We start from the raw sequence: 17,595 nt of genomic DNA, 5'->3' as shown, positions 1-17,595 counted from the left end.
CCATAAATATGTACAATTACTGTGTGTCAATTAAAAATATATATTTAAAATAAATAAAAAAGGGTGTTCATTGTGGGCTCAGAGCTACTGACTCTGCCTGGACTCAGAGCCAGAGAAATATGAGACTCTGCCTGGTCCTCAAAGCCAGAAAAATGTAAGGTGTGGGCAGTACCGAGCAGCCCTGGGCAGAGTACACACCCGTCAGTTTTACTTGAGAAACTTGTATTTTGCATCATTCCAGTAATTTCTATCTTCCTTGGGGAATCAGCCTCAGTTAATTGTAGCTCTGGGATCTAGGTTGGTCAATCAGAGTATTCACCCCTTGCCACAGTGATTGGTTCAGAGGGGGTCATGTGACCACTCTGGGCCAATAAGACTCAGTCACAGGACTTTTGATGGAACTATTGAGGAATGGCATGTGCTTCCCACTAGGGATCCTGGGCTGGAAGGATGTCAGCCAGGAGCTACTGGGGACCATGTCTGCCACATCCTGGGGAGAACCGGCCCAAGAATAAAGCCAAATGGAAGAAAGCATGAAAAACGGATCGTGGGGGTGACAGAAAGAAAGAGGGACAGACGTAATGGCATCCTTTTAAGCATTTAACTCTCCCGACAGACTTAATTATAGGACAGGCAAAAAAATTTCTGTTTTTGTTTGTCAACTTCAACTGTTTGTCAGTTGCAATTTGAGGACATTTAACTAAAACTTGAGTCACAACCCAGACTCTAGTCCTGAAACCAAATCCATTCCCAAGATTCTCAGTCACGTGGGCCAATTAGTTACATCTTTTCTTGACATAAGACTGAGTTTGCTTTCTGACTCCCACAGCCTGAGTCCTCACAATGTACATTTTCCCCAATTATAAAAGTGCGTACCCACAGAGAGCAAGCAGAACATGTCGGCAGATGCACCAAGGAAAATCATCCTACCTCCCAGAAGCAATTTTAGATCTAATACAGTAAATGTCCCCTCAGACTGGTTTCTAGTCACATACGTGTTTATTGAAGTGAGATCATACTCCAATGCTCTAATGTTTTCCATTCTTTATTGAAGTGAGAATTATGTATACACACATATATGGATATATACATATGTGTATATGTAGGTGTATGTGTATATACGTCTATATGTGTGTGTTTATACATCATAGGGCTACCGCTCGATAAATTCCATTGAACAAACATAACTGTCTGACCAGCATCCAGATTTCAAGAAACAGAACATCACTAGTACCTTACCAGGAAGTGGCTTGGGGCCTCTCCCAATCATTGATACCCCCCACCAAAGTGAACACCACGCTGACTTCTAGCCGCATAATATTTACGTGGCCCATATTTTTTACCTTCATAGAGAATTACGAGTAAGGTTGGATAACCAATCAAAGCGTTCAGCTCCTGGCCACAGTGAGGTCCGGTGTTGGCCGATAGGACTGTTGGAGGACTTCAGATGAATGTGCTCCTCGGTCTCAGGCTCCGCTGTCTCTGCACTTGGTCTGCGAATGCAGTTTTGGGACCTGTTTCCCACTGTCCAGGCCCGTTCCCGAGTCGCTAGTCGTCCTCCAACACTCTCCTGTTCCTCCCGTGGAAGAATCCTCCTTCACTTTTTGCCCATCTCTTATTGAGGACACTGTGGCCACTTGGCGTTCTTTGCTGTTGTAAATGGTGCTGTGATAGACATCCTCGTATTCCAGAAAATATGGAGCAGACAAATACACATAAAAAGTTAACCAGAAAAGTTCAAGTAGCAGATGGTGGAAGGCAGCTGATCTGCCAGGGGTGAGAGAGGGCGTCAGACCCCAGCAGCAAAGAGGACCAGCAAAGAGGCTTTTTTGGCTCATCTTGTGTTCGCAGAGAACTGGAATTAGCCTCCTCCAATTCTTGGGGAGCAAACAATTTGTTTCCAATGTTTTGCTGTTGAAAACAATACGGCAGGGAACATCCCCTCTCCACACGTCCTAGGACAAACCCTAAGGGCAGGAGCTAACATTGCTCAAGCCCTTTCCACCAGGCACTGAGTTAAGTGTTTTTCCTGGGTTAGCTCGTTGGAGCCTCTCAACAACCCGCTGACATGGGGACTCTAATTGTCACCATTTGGTCCCCAGGGCAGGTGCATTCTGCAACTTGATTCACATTTTCTGGCTGCCCTTCATAGGACCGCAGCAACTAGCGCTCTCCCTAATGTCGCAAGTGGCCCATCTCCCTTCCGTGCATGGCAAAGTTGGGCGCTATCAATTATTTCAATGCCAATCATATGACACCAATAGGTGAAAAGTTCTAGCTCATATTTGTTCATTTCGTTTTTTTGGTGAGTGTTTTAGTCCATGTGGGCTGCTATAACAAAATGCTATAAACTGGGTAGGTTAAAAGAAAAAAAAAACAGAAATTGATTTTTCACAGTTCTGTAGGCTGGAAAATCCAAAAGCAAAACCCAGGCAGATTTGAACAACATCCTTTATCAGTTTTAGGGTGAGAGGGGGGTGGTATCATGGCACCACACAGTGGACAACCCCAAATTACACACCCCTGGTGAGGGCCCTATTTCCTGATTTGGGGATGTGTGGGTCTTCACAGGATGGGAGGGGCAAGGCAGTCCTCTGGGGCCTTTGGTATAGGATAGGAATTCTGACCATGAGGGCGGAGCCTCCCAAGACCCCGCCTCCTAATATCTCCCAAAGGTGCCACCTCCTATCACCACATTAGTGATTAGGTTTAAATGGAAGAATTTGGACTGGTTTGGTTTGTTGTTGGGGATTAAACCTAGGGCCTTGTGCATGCTAACTCCTGCCCCGTCACTTAGCTACAGACCATCCCCTTAACATATGAACCATAGCAGTGAGACTGGACATCTTTCTCACATTAATTAGCCAAATGTATTTTTTTTTTTCTAAATTGCCTGTTCTTATCTTTGGCCTCTTTTTCTGTGGGCTGAGAGGGTCCATGTACCTTTTGCAAACTAAAGGTACTCCCCTTTTCACAGACACAGCTGGTATTTTCCAGGGTTTTCTGGTCCCCACTCTAAAAGCGATTTCTATACATAAAAGAATCTGTGAACTTTGGCAGATTGCTTCTGTGGGACAGGATCATCCGTCATTTTCTCTGTTTCCTCGTTTGTCACATGGGGAGGGGATGGAATAAGTCTGTGATGTTTTCGATGTCATCCACATAGGGGTCTTGGGAAGGTAGGACAGGTGTGGTCAAGTAGGTAGGTTGGGCCTGGGTTGAGATACAGCGATATACTCTTGAAGACGCGAAGTCCGCCGGCTTTGCCTGCAGACCAGCCAGCGCATGGGTTCACCAGCCCTGAGTGCCCAGGAAGGCAACTCCACCTCGCCCGCAATCCAGTGTGGGGATTAAGTTTTCCCCTTCACCCGTGCTCTCCCAGCCCTGATCCCACCTGGTCCTGAGGTGTGTCATCACACCGTCCAGCCCTCCTGCCCTGTTCAGTGCCCAAGACAGGAGATCCAGATGCTTCTCTTGAATGCCCTCCGTCGGCCGGCACCACTCACCCGAAACTCTTTGAGAACAGCACCCTTTATCAGTTTTAGGGTGAAGGGGGGTTGTGTCATGGCACCACACAGTGGACAACCCCAAATTACACACCCCTGTTTTCAAAGCCCGCCCCCCCGCCTCTGCCCTGATTCTCCCAGCCTCCAGGAATCCATCTGACCCTCTCCTCTCACGTACCGGACATCCCTCCTCCCGCTTCTCTGGGCTCCTTCCCCAAAGGAAACGTATGGTCACCAGCTGACTGGGCAGAGCCCACTTGGCCTTCTTTCATCCTACGCCTGGGGAGCTCCTTACACCTGTGGACGGCAGGCCCCTGGTTTTCACAGTACGGCTCCAGGACTCCAAGAGCCCCCCCCCCAAGACCCTTTCAGGGTCCACAATCAAACTTACTTTAATCATGATATTATACTAGTTTCAACGGTGGCCCCAAAATGCTATACCCATGTCCTGGTCCCTAGAAACCAGGAGTGTGGTCTAATTTAGCTAGAGGATCTTTGCAGATGCAGCGTCATTAAGAATCTTGAGATGGACGGGCACAGCAGGGTACGCCTGTAATCCCAGCAACTTGGGAGGCTGAGGCAGGAAGATCCCAAGTTCAAGACCAACCTCAGTAACTTAGTGAGACCCTGTCTCAAAAGACAAAATAAAATAAAAAGGACTAGGGATGGAGCTCTGCGGTAAAGAGTCCCTGGGTTAGATCCCCAGTACCAAAAAAAAAGAATCTTGAGATGATGAGGTCAGCCTGGATTATCCGCGTGGTCCTAAATCCAATGCGACAAGCTCCTCTGAGGCTGAAACAGAGGTGAAGGTGGCCGTAGTAACACAGCCACAGGCCAAGGGAGGCAGCCAGCAACCAGCAGCTGGAAGGGGCAGAGACCAGGTTTCCTCCAGAGTCTTTAGAGGGAGCAGGGCCAGCCGGCACCTTGAATTTGGACTTTTTAGCCTCCAGAAGTGTAAAAAGAAAAATTAAAAATTTCTGTGGTTTGTAAGTCATCAGGTTTGTGCTAATTGATTCCGGCAGCTCCCAGAAAATGACCACAGATACTGAAACATGGCGTTCTCTCTTGAGTGTACAGTGGAACTTTCCAGAAGCTACAAGGCACGTGACATTAGGACAGATTGAATGCAGAAGCCGATAGGAGAGTCCAGCTGTCTTCCATTACGCCAGACGTTAGGAGATTTGCAAAAATGAAAAACAATGCTGTTCTTCAAACAAAACTTCTTTGTGTGTGTTTTGGAAAAATCTCGCTGTTTTTCATTTTTAAAATATTTTTATATTAACATGAGTCTTTCTAAAAAAAATGATGAAATATATACTTGCAAATTTTTTTAGTTTTAATTCCTAATTTAGTAATTATTGATAACTACAACCTACATAAACAAAGGTACGTTGGAGTCCTTAGTAAATCCAAGAGCATAAAGCAATCCCGAGATAAAAACGTTTTGAGAACTATTGAGCTATGTAAGCTTTCTCTCACTTCACCTCTCTGGCTCTCTAGTTCCACTCCCTGCAAAATGTGCTACATTTGACTGCAATTGACAGAAACCCAAAGTGGCTAAAAACACAAGAGAATAATATTATTTTACTTAAGAGCATAGGATAGGGACCTTTGGAGTTTGGTTAATTCATTGGTCCGCCTGCGTCATAATCCTAATCACTATATTTCTTCTGCTTCTGTTCTGCTACTCTGAAAGAGGTGGTCCTTCTCCTCATGGTTACAGGATAACTGCAATTGTGCCGAGCACCACATCCTCACACAACAGCTGAAGTGGGAGAAAGCCTCTTTGCCCTCATTGATTTTTCCTCTCATTATCCAGAATTGGATCTGCCCAGGAGAAGGCCATGGATATGTGCAATCAGCTGTGTCCAGTTACGGTTGACCTCCACAACTGGGAAAGGAACAGTCTTCCTGAAACCTTGGCCAACTGATTGGGATTTTACCAGTAAGGAAAAGGGATCAGGCTGAAGGGAGATGACCACAATGCCTGCCATTGCCCCTGGGGATTCTGAGTGTGTGGAAGCAGCAGCCGAATCTCATGTCCACCTGGCTGTCCACTCTCCAGGGTGAGCCACTGTCTCACTGAGCTTGGTGGCCTCTGCTTCTTAAAGCCACCCAGCCTGCCAGCCCCAGCCCGCCAGCCACTCTGCCCCATTCACACCAGACTTCCATTCCCTGGGTGCAGGGTCCAGGGGATGCCCACCTGCTCCTGGAAACAGTTAGATCAGCTCTGTGCCCGCGCCTGGGGTCTTGCCTGGAGACTTGCTGTGTCTACTCTAGTAGATTTTGGTCCTCCCAGTCTGCACGATTCCCCGTGCTTTGTATATCGACCTTCTGGCTCCACAGAGTCACTCTCAAAAAATGTAGTCCAGGCTCCCTGTCCTCCTCTCTCTCACACGCACACACAGTGCAGTCACACAAACTCGCACATCTTTGCCTTGCCACTTGCTGGCTGTGCGGATCCAGGCACTTGACTTCCCCACTCTGGGCCCGCGTTTCTTTATTTCTAAGAAGAGGGAAACCTTATTCTAGAATCACTGAGGATGAAACATTTGCTGTCAAGTCTAGGAAGCTGTTGTCACGTTATGGCTGCGTCTCAACATCTGCTCCATGTTTCAGTCTCACCAAGTACCTGAACCTCCCGGGATCCCCTGAGTTCCCAGCATTCCAGGAAGTGTGCATGGCGGTGTGTGTGTGGGGGGGGGGTTACACCCCCTGTGGCCCATGCAACATTGAGGGCAGAAGCCAAGTGATTCAGCCACTGTCACTCAGGTGAGTCAAAGCCAGTTGTGGTATCCAGGTCTCAGACTCTGAGCCAGGGCCCCTCCAGGGTGCACCCTGCCTCCCGGACCTCCCTCCGTGGGGCCCCAAGAGCTCAGCTAGCCGAGGCCTAGAAGGTTTCGTGGGAATCAGGTGTGGAGCCATTGGTCATCTCATGGCCAGGAGTAGCCACGGTGCCCACCAATCCCCAGGAGACCCCAGGAGAGGGGCGGAGGGAAGCTGCAGCTCACAGCCCACCAGGGAGAGCAGCTTCTTAAAGGACCCCAAGGAAGGAGCGTCCCTCCGAGAACAGAAACGCAGAACACAGAAACAGGAAAGACGCGTCTGACATGTACAGCGTTCCTCTCTCATAAGGCCACAGATCTCTCAGCAAAGGTAATAGGCAGACAATAAATTTGGGGGAAAAAAAAAATCTTTGTGATGCGGAGGACAAAGGGTTAACATCGCTAATATACAAAGGGCTCTTACAAATTGGAAAGAAAAGGGCAGACAACCCAAAAGAAATTATGGCAGAGGACATGAATAGGCAATTCACAAAAGAAGGAAGCCAGTGGCCACAGACAAAGGGAAAGATGCTCACACGCCTTAGTGGTCAGGGGAATGCAAATTGAACTGACAATGAGGTGTCACAGAGGAAAGTTCAGAAGAACAAGGGCACAATGGCTGGCAGGGACTCGAAAGAGCTGCGCAGGGCAGGCTGCTGCAAAGTGGCATGATCTCAGACTCTTCACCAAGGTATCTGGTAACTCCGGGGAGCTGACTTCAGGAAACTTCCATTAACAGTTTGCATTTAAAATATAAAATCTGCATTGAAAGTACTCCTCTGACCTGACCCTCCCAACCCTGGGAATCTGTGGGACAGAGAGTACCACATCCTGGAGGACGTGATGACAGCTGTTGACTGGAAAAGAAAAGAAAGTGCAGCAGAGACCCAGGGGCCACCTGGTTTCCCAGCCTCCCCGGTGGTGGGTGCAGACCACGTGACCCGGAAGCCCACTGCACGCTAGCCCCTCCTCTCTTCCACTTGGGGTAACCACCCAGTAGCCCTTGGCTGATGGAAGAAGCTGGATCGTGGAGTCAGCGCTGGAGGAGACCCTGTGCCTGGTGCTGCCCCACCTGGCTGCCCTGGGCCAGGAGCAAGCAAGCAGCCCTCTTGCTTTGTTAAGATGCTGTTAAATTCAGGGTTTGCCTGGGGCCATGGCGTCCCTGTAGCTCACGTTGATGGATGAACAGGCTGAGAGTCCGCTGGAAAGAAGGGACTGCCTGGTGCCTTGGCACATGCTAGAGTATTGCTCAGAAGCCCAAAGATGGAATTAGGACTGACCAAGGCATTTCTACAGGACAGGAGGAGAAGAGTGAACTGCAGGAAAGCCAGCATCGTGTCTCACTTTGGCAATCTAAAGGACGCTCCGAAAGACCCTATAAAAGTGTGTGTGTAGAGCTGGGCGCTGTGGCTCATGCCTATAATCCCAGTGGCTCGGGAGGCTGAGACAGGAGGATCGCAAGTTCAAGACCAGTCTCAGCCACTTAGCGATGCCCCTTCTCAAAATAAATAAAAAGGGCTGGGGAGATGAGGCTCGGTGTTTAAGTGCCCTGGGTTTGATCCCTAATACCTAGAGAAAAAAAGGACATGTACCATGTTCATACATTGGTGATGTGTGTGCTCACGTGACTGAAGGAGAATGGATTAAGACATGGAAGACAGCTCGTGTGGATGGGGAGAGGGAAGGAAGATAGAGAAGGGCCAAGTGGTAAAACTGAAAACACACATCAGCAGAAACAGTTCCTACAGCACACTTTTGCATTTACAGATGTGCAAATGTTAACACAACTTTCACACTGGAGGATAAAACGAATCTTCCTCAGTGAGAGGGAAAAGGCCCAGCCCTTGCCTCCATCTGCTGTAGCCTCTCTACCTGCCAGAGACACTCAGGACCGTCCCTCACTGAAAGGTGGCTACAAACAAAGGGGAAAGAAGGTTCTGGTGGCCACTGGTGCAGCAGCTAGAGCCAGGGTCTGGGAGCCCTCCCCAGGTATTCTGGAGAATGGGAGTCTTTAGGGTCAAGGCATGTTGGGGAGGGTCTGCCAGGATAGGAAGGACCCTTAAAAGTCTCCAAAGAGCAAACTGAGAACCCCAAGGCCAAATTTAATCCACCCTTAGTGTCATGGTTTGGATAATGTGTCCCCAAAAGCTCACACGTGAGACAACGCAAGAGTGTTCAGAGCGGAATGATTGGATTATGAGAGCTGTGCCCCCATCAGTGGATCAACCCATTTGAAGGGGTTAAGTGGGGTAACTGTAGGCAGGTAGGGTGTGGCTGGAGGAATCAGGTCACTGGAGACATGTCTTTGGGGTTTATATTTTGTCCCTGGTGAGTACAGCTGTCTGTCATGGACTGAGCGTCTTTCTTCTGCCATTCCCTTCCGCCATGATGTCCCCTTCACAGAGTCCCTGACCATGACCGAACCTCGGAAACCATGAGCCCAAACAGACTTTTCCTCCTCTAATTTGTTCTTGTTGAGTCTTTTGGTGACGTTGGTGCAGAACTGACTTGGGATTGCCCGGCCATGACCAAAAAACTCAAACCAGTTGCCAGTCTACTCCAACTGGCCGATTTTGTGTCCGCTCCCCAAATTTAATATCTGCAGCCCAGAGAGGCAGACGGTATGTCAGACTGCCTGGCACACCCGGCCCACATTCCTGGAGAACAGCAGTTGGTTGGAGCTGGGGAACAACCACTCCATTTAAACAGTTCTTCAATTCGCTGCAGTCTCCACCACTCCCTACGGTGCCCCAGCTCACTCCCCCAGGTGACATTACCAGACCAGCTTTGGAGTCACATTTGTGTGGGGGCTGATCCTCCACCTCCATCCACCCCTCACCCCCCCACCTCTGACTGATCCAAGTGAAAATCAAACTACGTGGTCTCCGGCCCGAGACGAGCCTGGATTCCGGCTCTACCGCTTAGTCCCTGTGATGTTTTGGCCCTGAGCCGGAATCACTTTTTCCCAGAGTCTCCAAATGGTCCCAAGTTCACATTGGCCAAAACAGACATTTTGTGTGAGTTTGAAAAAGGAGACGTGAAGTAGCCGCCGGACTTGTGATGCTCACAGAGCGTGCAGAGTTCCAGATACTGGGCGGCTCCTGGGGATGTGCTAAGCTGCTGGCTGGCCTCATGCTGGATCTCAGTCCTGGGCCAAGGGTGTGCGACTCCGTGGGGAAGTGGCCCCGCTTTACCCAGGGCCTTGCGGTTGGAGACCCTGCTTCCCATCGATCCTCCGTATCCACGAGCAGCTTCCTTGCCTGGTGACCAGCTTCGAGGGACTTCAGGTTCAACTGGACACAGATGCAACAGCCTGCCCGTGAGAGAACGTCTACTGTCCTCAGGGACTCTGTCTCCTTGTGTCACTACTCATCCTGGCTGCGATTCCTCCGTCAATCCTGACTGCTGTCCTCTCTCCGTGACCTTAGGAAGTCACTTAACTTCTCTGAGCCTGGCTTCCCTTATCTTAAAATGCTGATGATAATATCCTTCATCCTGCAGCAGGGAGGTTCAAAAGGGTGCACATCGTGCTCAGCAGGGTGCCTGCATGTCACATATGCTCTGTAAGTGCCATCTGTTACAAAGTGCCCCTGTTTTCAAACAGGAGATGCGCATTGATAACACCAGGGAAGAAACAAACTAATTGAATATATTTGACTTTGTCCTTTCTCATCTAAATTAATAGTACCTCAGCTGGGTGTGGGGGCACAGGCCTATAATTCCAGCGACTCAGGAGGTTGAGGCAGGAGGGTGGCAAGTTCAAGGCCAGTCTCAGCGACTTAAATTTAAGGTCTTCTTCTCATTCTGTGATATTTATCCGCCCCCAGCCCAGCGTGTGTGTGCATGCATGCATGTGTGCACGCGAATGTGGATGCGCGTGTGTGTGTACACAGAAAATGGGGAAAATTTGAAAATTCTTAAAATAGCTCTTCCCTTCAGCTTTAGTGCAGGAGATCTCCCTTAGATGGGGTCGCAGGATCCAGATGACAACATGGAAATGCACTCACAGGAGGACAGCGGGGGAGCACTCTTGGGACCCATGCCAGCAGGAGGGGGACTGAGGCCAAGAATGGGAGAAGTCAGTTACATCAAAGGCCTCTGCCAACCCCGAGGGGATCTCTGGAATCCCAAAAGGCCTTTGGAGTTGTCCCAAAGTGAGGCAGCATCCGGTCCTTTGTCCTGCATCTTGATCACGGAAGTGGTCATTCCCATAGAAGGAGCGCATGCCTGGGCCAAACCCCGACCTTCTGCTAGGACCACCCTTAGGAGGGACGCTAAAGCCAGCAGCCACCAGCAGTCCAGGCTGAGCCAGCGGCGTGGGAGGCAGATATGGCTGTGGTCATCTGAGCTGGGCAGTCAGGGACCCATGCTGCATCCGAGGGCAGCTCTGTCCTCTGTAATGGGGCATCACGAGAGCAGGGCTGCGCCTTGGGTGCTGCAGAATCCGCTGTGCACAAGGGCCTGCTCAGAGAGGCTCTCGACGTGCATGTGCCGAGCAGATGAAAGAGAAGCCCTGCCTTGGGGCTCGAGTTGTGTCTCAAGGCCGGCCTGCTTCTCTAGTCAGGAAGCACACAAAGACACAGCTGGCACGGCCCCCACAGGTGCTCTGACAGATGTGGCCAGATGTGGCCACCCCTCTGCTCCTTTGGGCACCACCCTCTGCCCTCATTTCCCCCAGTCTGAACATGCCCCTTCTCTCCCTCCTTTCTGGCTGACTTCCCCTCCCACAGGGAGTCTTCCCTGAGTACACACACACACACACACACACACACACACACACCCTCTACCCCAAAGAGCAACTGTGATCCTTGAAGGTCAGGATGGAGAGAGGGAAGGAAAGCCTTAGAGTCTCCGCTCCCACGGCTCCTGGCCCTGCCCATTTCTCCACCGGAGTCCACCCCTCTCCACAAACCTGGGGAGAGTGTCCCTCCCTCCAGAGGGACTTAAACTAGCCCAAGCCTCATGGTGCACCCACTTCCCAGGGTCTCGGGATGACCTGGATGCAATTCTGGCCAATGAAGGAAAGAGGGCTGGGCCTTCTGTGAGGAGTTTCTCCACTAATAAAATGAGATGTATGGGGCCAGCACGGTGGGGCACCCCTGTCATCCCAGCAGCTCAGGAGGCTGAGGCAGGAGGATCACAAGTTCAAAGCCAGCCTCAGCAACTTAGCAAGGCCCTAAGCAACTCAGCAAGACCCTGTCTCTATTTTTTTTTTTTTTGAAGAGAGAGTGAGAGAGGAGAGAGAGAGAGAGAATTCTCAATATTTATTTTTTAGTTCTTGGCGGACACAACATCTTTGTTGGTATGTGGTGCTGAGGATCGAACCTGGGCCGCACATATGCCAGGCGAGCGCGCTACTGCTTGAGCCACATCCCCAGCCCCAAGACCCTGTCTCCAAATAAAATACAAACTAGAACTGAGGAGGTGGCTCAGTTTAATCCCTGGCACCAAAATGAAAAAAAAAAATAAAAACTGAGATTACAGAAAAAGGCAGTCCCCACCCCCACCATGGCCAGATGTGGTCACCATTCTGGAAGTGACCCGGGAGCTGACTGCCGCCTTGTGCATGTGAAAGAGGCTGGACCAACAATCAGGTGGTAGACTCGGAGCCTTGATGAAGTGCAGCTGCTGTTCACACACAGCTGCAGGGGACAGTGGCCTCGGATGCCTCCCCGCTCCTGCACGGTTCCTTCTACGGCCTGCACCTTGCAAATGCCCACGGGGGCCTGCCCCGGGGCTCCTGAAGTCAGGTGCGGGTCAGGGCAGGGAGCTGCCGTCCCAGCTCCAGCAGGAGTGAGCTCCGTCCTGCTGGCCACGTCAGGTAGGCCCTGGCCCCTCCTGTCAGGTGACATCTCACAGCCATCTGGCTCTGAAGGTGGAAAGTAGAAAGAAAGAAGGACATCATGCAGCTGCTGGTCACCCTGCCCAGAGCCCTCCCTACCTTCCGCCTGGGGGGGGGGATGAGGTCACCGAGGTCTCCTAGGTTGAGGCCAGCTCGAGGGGGTGCTTCTGTGACATGTCAGACAGAAACATTCGGAAGCACCTGAAGGTCACGCTTTCTAGCACCGCGGCTTCCTGCTCCGCCCCTCCCCCCTGTGTGCACACTCAGGAATGTCACACACCTGCAGGCAGAGCTTCCAACACTCAATAGCTTTCCACACCCCAGCAAGACAGAAGTCAAACGGCAACAGCTGCTGCAGAACCCAGGGTGGCAGCCACTCAGACGTCCAACTGAAAATCACCATGTGACCCGGCAATTCCCTGCTGGGTATATCTACCCCGAAGAATTAAGAACCAGGTCTCTGACGGTTACCTGAACAGCCATGTGCACCGCAGTATTAGTCACAAGAGCCAAAAGGTGGAAACAACCTGAATGTCTATTAACGAATCAATGCATGAGCAAAATGTGGTGAACATACCGAACAGAGACATTCAGCCTTAGAAAGGAATGAAACTCACACAGGCTCTGACCCAGAGGAGCCTTGGGGACATGGTGCTAAGAGACATCAGCCCATCACCAAAGGGCAAGTCCTATATGATTCCATTTATGGGACATACAAAAAGCTGGAAAATTCACAGAAACACAGAGTAGAAGGGTGGTTTCCTGGGGCTGAGGGGAGGTGGGAGCCAGGAGTTATGAGTGGCCACAGAGTTTCAGTCGGGGAGGAGGAAGAGGTTATGAAGACGGATGTGGTGGTAGCTGCACAGCAATGTGAATGTTCTCGACGCCCCCCAACTGCAGACCTGAACTCAGATAAAAAAAGCAAATTGTATGTGATGTATATTTTACCACAATAAGGCAAATTTGAAAAGAGAAAAAAATCCCTTTCATAATTAAAACAACAATTACGAAAACCCTCAAAGCTACCCTGGAATAAGCCCAGCCATAAAATCACAGGATTCGGGCTGGGAATGTGGCTCAAGTGGTAGCGCGCTCGCCTGGCATGCGTGTGGCCCAGGTTCGATCCTCAGCACCACATACAAAGATGTTGTGTCCGCTGAAAACTAAAAAATAACTATTAAAATTCTCTCTCTCTCTCTCTCTCTCTCTCTCTCTCTCTCTCTCTCTCTCTCTTTAAAAAAAAAATCACAGGATTCTGGAGAAACCCACGAACCTTAGTACCGAGATGTAAACTGACCTAAGTGGAGGTATACCATGTCCATGGAGGAAAAGCATGAATATCCCAAAGCAGCCCAATCTCCCTGAATAGATCTAGAACATAAGGTAGTTCTCACCAAGACCCCAACAGAATTTCCCATTGAACTCAGCCAACTGACCCTTAGAAGCCTAGGAAGGACCATAGCACAAGAAAAACAAAATACAGGATTTTGAACTTTGAAGCACACAGAGAAGGGGCATGAATTATAAATGCGCAGCTCAATGAATTTTTACAAAGGGAACAGACTCAAATAAACAGGCACCATATCAAAGAAAGAGAATACTCCCCAGAAGCCCTCCCTCTGCCCCTGCAGTCACTCTCCCTTTAAGGGAAGCCACTGTCCGGGCCTCTACCTTGATTAACCAGCTTTGTCCATTTTGAACTTTCTATACATGGAATCACATCTTATGTACTCTTTTGCACCTGGCTTCTTTCACTCCACACGATTGTGCAAACCAACACACGGCTGCCTGAGTCGTCTGTCGTTTATTCTCGTTTCTGTACGACAGCTGGACGTACACCCACCTCACCCCGTATTTACCCATTCTGTGCAGAAGCACTGGGGGAGTGTCCAGTTTGGAGCTATGACAACAGTACTCCAGTATGTGACATTTGATCTACATTGATGCCCACATCTTGTTGAGCACATTCCTAAGAATGGACCTACTAGTTCCTCAAGAAAATGTTGAACAAGAACAGAGGATATTTGTGTAAGGGGTGGGAATGGAGTGGTCCTGCCCTAATAGGGATCAAAATAAATGATACAGCTGCGTTAGCTAAAGGATACACCTACTGACCCATCCCCAAATCCATGCATGCACACACACGTGCAAATGGTACTAGCGCACACGCATATCCATCCACCCACGGGCATGCACTCCCGCCCCGCCCCCCCCTACTCCACCAGTCAGCGCAGACAACTCTCAGGCCGGACTTCCCAGACCAGATAACTGAGTGTCGCGGTCCCTTTCAAGTGGTATCACAGCACAGGCCAGCAAGTATCCAGGAGACGGCTGATGGAGAAGGGGAAGAAGAGAGAGAGCCCCCTCCCCCACCCGCCCACTGGCTTTAAAGGGAGAACAAAGTGAGCAGGATCAGAGTGTGCAAGGTGACGGCGGCGACGCTGAAGCCATTTATCACTGCCAGATGTGTGAAGGGTCAGGCTGCGGGGCACGCTGGGAGTGCCAGCGGGGCACACCTGGACCCCAGCCACAGTGAGCAATAACCTGTCCAGTTGGCCAGGGACCAAGGAAGGGCTGCCAGAACCCTGTTCTTAACAAAATGACAATGTGCTTTCTTTTTTGTCCGGGCCAGAGGGGGCTCGGGCGGGCGGAGGCAGCAACAGCTTAATAAAGGGCTGTCAGTCAAAGCTCTAAAAATACCCTCCCGCTGCCAGCAGCCTCCTGCTTGGCCCAGCGAGGGCTGTCTACCGCCCAAACAGTCCCTTGGTGATGCACAGGACAAATGCTTGCCCAGAGAGGACTGGTGTCCGGCAGCACACATGGCCCAGCTTTGGCATCTGCCCTCTCCCACCCCAAACCCCCTAGGACCCCTTCACAGTCAACCCAGGGCCAGAAAGGGTCACGAGTGTCTGAGGACACTCCACCTGAGCGTCCACGAGAAGCAAGGACCACCTCTTCTTGCAGGTGGGTAACACCTGAAGCGAGCCAAGCTCCACAGGGCGCCCAAGTCGGAGGGAGCAGACCCACTATTGGCCACAGAGGTTCCCGTCACCTGGGGAGGACCAGGAGCTTCAGGGAACCCTGGTCTGGGCCCAAGAACCACATCCGCTTCGATTCCGCACCAAGCCGGTGAGGCCCAACCCCCGTCCTTGGAAAGGTCCTAGGCTGTTGGAAGAACAGCCCTGAAAGAGTTTCTGACCCAATAGAGAAGGCTCGGCTCTTGCTGGAGGCGCTCCCAGTATGATGAAGGAGGTACGGCTCTAAAAAGACAGGTTCCCAAGCTGCACCAAGAGCAGGCTTTTGGGTAAAATGTCCCTACAGTCCAGAGCTCTTTAAACCTCAACATGGATCCGCTCACCGGGCGCTTTTAAAAGGCAGATTCTCATTCTGCAGTTCTGGGGAGGGGCCTGAGGGTCTGCATTTCTAACAGATGCTGGGTGCTGCTTGTGTCTGAGTAGCAAGATGCCATGTATCCAGGGTGTAGACAACCACTGGCTGTCCTGCCCATGCAAAGATCGCTGATCTGGGGTCCCCTGAGAGGGATCCTTGGAGGGGTGGGGGCAGAATCAGAAGGAAACAGGGAGGATTCTGGAGCTAACTGGCTTTGGGTTCAAATTCTAACTCTGGCATTGATGGCTGTGTGGCCTTGGACACGTTGCTTGACTTCTCTGAGGTGAGGACAGCTATGGGTGCACCACCTCACAAGTGCCTGTGAGCAAATGGAGCCCCACACACATGTGACACTCGGGAGGGCTCAAGACAGTCCAGCCACTGCCCATAATGAACTGCTTACCATACACTCATCTTTGTCCCTAGGGATGGGGGAGGCCCAAGGCACCATGATGCCAAGAGTAACAGCCAGAAGGAGGGAGCTAAAGGCCAGACCGCAGAGAGGCCCTGGGAACCAGAAGTCCTTTCTGAGCCTCAGTTTTCTCACCTGTAAATGGGGACCATAGCACCCCTGCTTCTGAAGATGGCCGGCGCAGCTGCTGCGGAGCACAGCTTCCCGCACACAGTAGGCTCTCAAAGAATCCTTCTGTGGGGAGGAGCGAGGTGGGCGGCGCAGGGCCCCTCGGCCGGCGGCGGGGACCAGGGACCGCGCGCCGCCCCGCCCCCGCGAGGCCGCCTTTGAGCCCTGCGCGGCTTTGAAGTCCCAGATGCGCCCTCAGGAAAGAGGATCCCAGCCCAGCCCCCACCCGCACCTGGATAAACACGCGCGCCCGCCCCGCCGCCAGCCCGGGACCCACGGCCTGGCGGCGGGGACGCCCGGCGGCCCGAGCGGCCGGCAGCGGCTCACTTCAAAGCGCAGCGGCCGCCGGCGGGAGGGGCCCTAATCAGGCCCGGCTGCCGCCCGCGCCCCGCCCCCGCCATCTGCTCCGCGTTAGCGCTCCCGAGCCCCCGCGGGGTGCTGCGCGGCCCATGTCCCCCGCGCGAGGCGTGTCCCCGCCAGTCCCTGCGCACCTCCACTCATCAGTGCCTGGGGTCATTCTGCAGATCTTGGTCCGCGCCTCGGAGTGTGCCGAGCCCCGTGCTGCGCCAGGGACGTGCGGCTCAGCCACTGAAGGGACACTTAGGAACTCGGGCACATCCTGGGGTGCGCATCCGCCCACCACTAAACCGTTCTGAACGTCTGCTCTGCACACACGGCCCCGCATCCCACCTCCCCACACCCAGCCCCGGCGCCTCTCCCCCTGGAGGGCTGCCTTCTGCCCAGAACAGACTCCTATTCATCCTTCAAGAGCCCAGTTCAAGTTTTCCCTCCGTGGCAAAGGCTTCCTCTCCAATCCCAGGCCCCGTCCTGAACCTGCTGGTGCCATCCTCCCAATGAGAGCACAGGGGCCTTCAATGACGGCGGTTTATTCTGTTTTCAGGTCTCTACATCCCCCTCTGACCCATAGCCCCAGCCTGGACCCTACTGGTTAGCAGTTGAGTGGCTCTTGTCACCTCTGTAGGTCCCAAGTTTTCTCATCTGGAATCAAAAAATGGCAAAATCCCTTGCAGGGTGATGAGAAATAAAAATCAAACAAAACCAGGCCAGGGCAAGAGCCTGGTAAAAGACAGAGAGCCAGGCTGCCTGGTTCTTCTACAGCCCCCCTGACGCCAAGAACCCAAGCTTCACGATGCCTCCTGGCCCCCTGGCCCCGGAGGCCAGGCTTCCTGTCCTGCTGAGTCTGTGCCGCTCTCACACCACTGGCCACGGGCACCCTGCTGCACCTGGCTGCTAGGGGCCTGCCAAACCTCTGTCCTGGGCCCAAAGTGCTCAGGAGCTGGCCCGGGGTCTCTCCCATCTGCCTCTGCAGCACTGACACATCCCTTAACACCTTTGCACACCCAGGATCCAACAGCTGAGGAGTACAGGAGGGTCATGGGACACAAGCCACCTGCCACCCAGGAACTGAGGACACCAGGCCTGCAGCTCTGA

At 51.9% G+C, this 17,595-nt stretch overlaps 1 long non-coding RNA gene across 1 annotated transcript; it reads right to left on the bottom strand.

Annotated features, from left to right (window-relative positions):
- Nucleotides 1–11,572: 11,572 nt before the first annotated feature.
- LOC144371064 (uncharacterized) lies at nucleotides 11,573–16,495 on the bottom strand. Its single transcript, XR_013431222.1, has 2 exons — nucleotides 16,111–16,495; nucleotides 11,573–12,200 (listed from the first exon to the last, which is right to left on the bottom strand). It is a non-coding gene; the product is annotated as an uncharacterized LOC144371064 (long non-coding RNA).
- Nucleotides 16,496–17,595: the final 1,100 nt, after the last annotated feature.

This window comes from Ictidomys tridecemlineatus, chromosome 15 (assembly GCF_052094955.1).
Source record: "Ictidomys tridecemlineatus isolate mIctTri1 chromosome 15, mIctTri1.hap1, whole genome shotgun sequence".
NCBI classification, from domain to species: domain Eukaryota; kingdom Metazoa; phylum Chordata; class Mammalia; order Rodentia; family Sciuridae; genus Ictidomys; species Ictidomys tridecemlineatus.
This window is presented reverse-complemented; position numbering and strand designations above follow the sequence as displayed.